Raw genomic sequence first — 4,029 nt, forward strand, 5'->3', positions numbered from 1 at the left:
GTGTTCCGGGAGGGGGGTGCCTGTCCATTTAAGAAGGCCGGCTTGCCGTGGATCTACACCCGGGTAGGGAATTCAAAATAGGTCCCTCTATTTGCTGGAAGTCAGCACAAAATATAGCTGTACATTTGCCCAAGGCTCTAAAGAGGGAAAGGCAACTTTAAGCCTGAAAAGGAAAGCGGGGATTTGGAGCCCTCCGGTGGACTTCCGCCGCCGCTGCACCCTTAGCTGGAAGTCAGTGCCAAAAAAAAAAAAAGAAGCTGCGAATAGTGTCCATGTGCCTGTCCCTTTAGGAAAGCCGGCTTGCCGTGGATCTCCACCCGGGTGGGGAATTCCAAATAGGTCCCTCTATTTGATGGAAGTCAGCAACAAAAAGCTGGAATTTTTCTAAGTGTCAAGGAGGGTGTCACTTCCAGAAGGCCCACCATTCTTGGATCGACACCCGGTTAAGAAAAATGAAAAAAGTCCCTCTATTTGATGGAAGTCAGCAACAAAAAGCTGGATTTTTTCTAAGTGTCAAGGAGGGTGTCGCTTCCAGAAGGCCCACCTGCCTTGGATCACCACCCGGTTAAGAAAAATGAAAAAAGTCCCTCTAGTTAATGGAAGTCAGCAACAAAAAGCTGGAATTTTTCTAAGTGTCAAGGAGGGTGTCGCTTCCAGAAGGCCCACCTGCCTTGGATCACCACCCGGTTAAGAAAAATGAAAAAAGTCCCTCTAGTTAATGGAAGTCAGCAACAAAAAGCTGGATTTTTTCTAAGTGTTAAGGAGGGTGTCGCTTCCAGAAGGCCCACCTGCCTTGGATCGACACCCGGTTAAGAAAAATGAAAAAAGTCCCTCTATTTGATGGAAGTCAGCAACAAAAAGCTGGATTTTTTCTAAGTGTCAAGGAGGGTGTCGCTTCCAGAAGGCCCACCTGCCTTGGATCGACACCCGGTTAAGAAAAATGAAAAAAGTCCCTCTATTTGATGGAAGTCAGCAACAAAAAGCTGGATTTTTTCTAAGTGTCAAGGAGGGTGTCGCTTCCAGAAGGCCCACCTGCCTTGGATCACCACCCGGTTAAGAAAAATGAAAAAAGTCCCTCTAGTTAATGGAAGTCAGCAACAAAAAGCTGGAATTTTTCTAAGTGTCAAGGAGGGTGTCGCTTCCAGAAGGCCCACCTGCCTTGGATCGACACCCGGTTAAGAAAAATGAAAAAAGTCCCTCTATTTAATGGAAGTCAGCAACAAAAAGCTGGATTTTTTCTAAGTGTGAAGGAGAGGGTCGCTTCCAGAAGGCCCACCTGCCTTGGATCGACACCCGGTTAAGAAACATGGAAAAAGTCCCTCTATTTGATGGAAGTCAGCAACAAAAAGCTGGATTTTTTCTAAGTGTCAAGGAGGGTGTCGCTTCCAGAAGGCCCACCCGCCTTGGATCGACACCCGGTTAAGAAACATGGAAAAAGTCCCTCTATTTGATGGAAGTCAGCAACAAAAAGCTGGATTTTTTCTAAGTGTCAAGGAGGGTGTCGCTTCCAGAAGGCCCACCCGCCTTGGATCGACACCCGGTTAAGAAACATGGAAAAAGTCCCTCTATTTGATGGAAGTCAGCAACAAAAAGCTGGATTTTTTCTAAGTGTCAAGGAGGGTGTCGCTTCCAGAAGGCCCACCCGCCTTGGATCGACACCCGGTTAAGAAACATGGAAAAAGTCCCTCTATTTGATGGAAGTCAGCAACAAAAAGCTGGATTTTTTCTAAGTGTCAAGGAGGGTGTCGCTTCCAGAAGGCCCACCCGCCTTGGATCGACACCCGGTTAAGAAACATGGAAAAAGTCCCTCTATTTGATGGAAGTCAGCAACAAAAAGCTGGATTTTTTCTAAGTGTCAAGGAGGGTGTCGCTTCCAGAAGGCCCACCCGCCTTGGATCGACACCCGGTTAAGAAACATGGAAAAAGTCCCTCTATTTGATGGAAGTCAGCAACAAAAAGCTGGATTTTTTCTAAGTGTCAAGGAGGGTGTCGCTTCCAGAAGGCCCACCCGCCTTGGATCGACACCCGGTTAAGAAACATGGAAAAAGTCCCTCTATTTGATGGAAGTCAGCAACAAAAAGCTGGATTTTTTCTAAGTGTAAAAGTTGGGATTTTTTCTAAGTGTCAACTTTTGGTGTACCAACCCTTCCAAAATAAAGTCGGGATTTTTTCTAAGTGTCAACTTTTGGTGTACCAACCCTTCCAAAATAAAGTCGGGATTTTTTCTAAGTGTCAACTTTTGGTGTACCAACCCTTCCAAAATAAAGTCGGGATTTTTTCTAAGTGTCAACTTTTGGTGTACCAACCCTTCCAAAATAAAGTGGGGATTTTTTCTAAGTGTCAACTTATATAGTCGGGATTTTTTCTAAGTGTCAACTTATAAAGTGGGGATTTTTTTCCAAGTGTCAACCTGTAAAGTGGGGATTTTTTTCCCAAGTGTCCACTTTTGGTTCACCATGCCTTCCAGAGTCAAAGAAGCCCCCGAGTGAGACCCAAAAAACCGGACCGAGTGATGTCATTTGGGGTCCTATTTTCAGTCATTTTGTGGGATTTCGGTGACGCCGAGGAGGGAAGCAGGTGTCAAGGGACAGGGGGGGTGCCTGTCCCTTTAAGAAGGCCGGCTTGCCGTGGATCTACACCCGGGTAGGGAATTCAAAACAGGTCCCTCTATTTGCTGGAAGTCAGCACAAAAAAGCTGGAAATATGACAGGGGAAAAAAAAAAAGAAGAAGCTGCAATGATGGCAGAGTGTCCATGTGCCTGTCCCTTTAAGAAGGCCGGCTTGCCGTGGATCTCCACCCGGGTGGGGAATTCCAAATAGGTCCCTCTATTTGCTGGAAGTGCCCCCCCAAAAAGCTGTCCATTTCCCCAAGTTTTTAAGGAGGGAAAAGCCACTTTAAGCCTAAAAAGGAAAGCGGGGATTTGGAGCCCTCCGGTGGACTTCCGCCGCCGCTGCACCCTTAGAAGAAAAAGCTGCACTTATGGCAGAGTGTCCATGTGCCTGTGCCTTTAGGAAGGCCGGCTTGCCGTGGTTCTGCACCAGGGTAGGGAATTCAAAATAGGTCCCTCTATCTGCTGGAAGTCAGCACAAAAAAAAGCTGGAAATATGACAGAGTGTCAACTTTTAGTGTAATAGACCTGCGAAAGTCAAAGTCGGGATTTTTTCTAAGTGTCCACTTTTGGTGTACCAACCTTTCCAAAATAAAGTGGGGATTTTTTCTAAGTGTCCACTTTTGGTGTACCAACCTTTCCAAAATAAAGTGGGGATTTTTTCTAAGTGTCAACTTATAAAGTCGGGATTTTTTCTAAGTGTCAACTTATAAAGTGGGGATTTTTTCCAAGTGTCAACTTATAAAGTCGGGATTTTTTCCAAGTGTCAACTTATAAAGTGGGGATTTTTTCCAAGTGTCAACTTATATAGTCGGGATTTTTTTTCAAAGTGTCAACTTGTAAAGTGGGGATTTTTTCCAAGTGTCTACTTTTGGTTCACCATGCCTTCCAGAGTCAAAGAAGCCCCCGAGTGAGACCCAAAGAACCGGACCGAGTGATGTCATTTGGGGCCCTATTTTCAGTCATTTTGTGGGATTTCGGTGACGCCGAGGAGGGAAGCAGGTGTCAAGGGACAGGGGGGTGCCTGTCCCTTTAAGAAGGCCGGCTTGCCGTGGATCTACACCCGGGTAGGGAATTCAAAACAGGTCCCTCTATTTGCTGGAAGTCAGCACGAAAAAAAGCTGGAAATATGACAGAGTGCCCCAAAAAAAAAAAGAAGCTGCAATGATGGCAGAGTGTCCATGTTGCTGTCCCTTTAGGAAGGCCGGCTCGCCGTGGATCTCCACCCGGGTGGGGAATTCCAAATAGGTCCCTCCATTTGCTGGAAGTGCCCCCCCAAAAAGCTGTCCATTTCCCCAAGTTTTTAAGGGAAACAAAAACCAGGGTTGGGGTTGGATGCATCACACTGTAAGTCTCGGCTGCAGCCAGAAGCAAGTATTAAAAAGATAGACATCAACCATCATTTAAAAAGGGGAAAACA

Source organism: Nerophis ophidion, unplaced genomic scaffold, assembly GCF_033978795.1.
Source record: "Nerophis ophidion isolate RoL-2023_Sa unplaced genomic scaffold, RoL_Noph_v1.0 HiC_scaffold_78, whole genome shotgun sequence".
In the NCBI taxonomy this organism is placed as follows: Eukaryota; Metazoa; Chordata; class Actinopteri; order Syngnathiformes; family Syngnathidae; genus Nerophis; species Nerophis ophidion.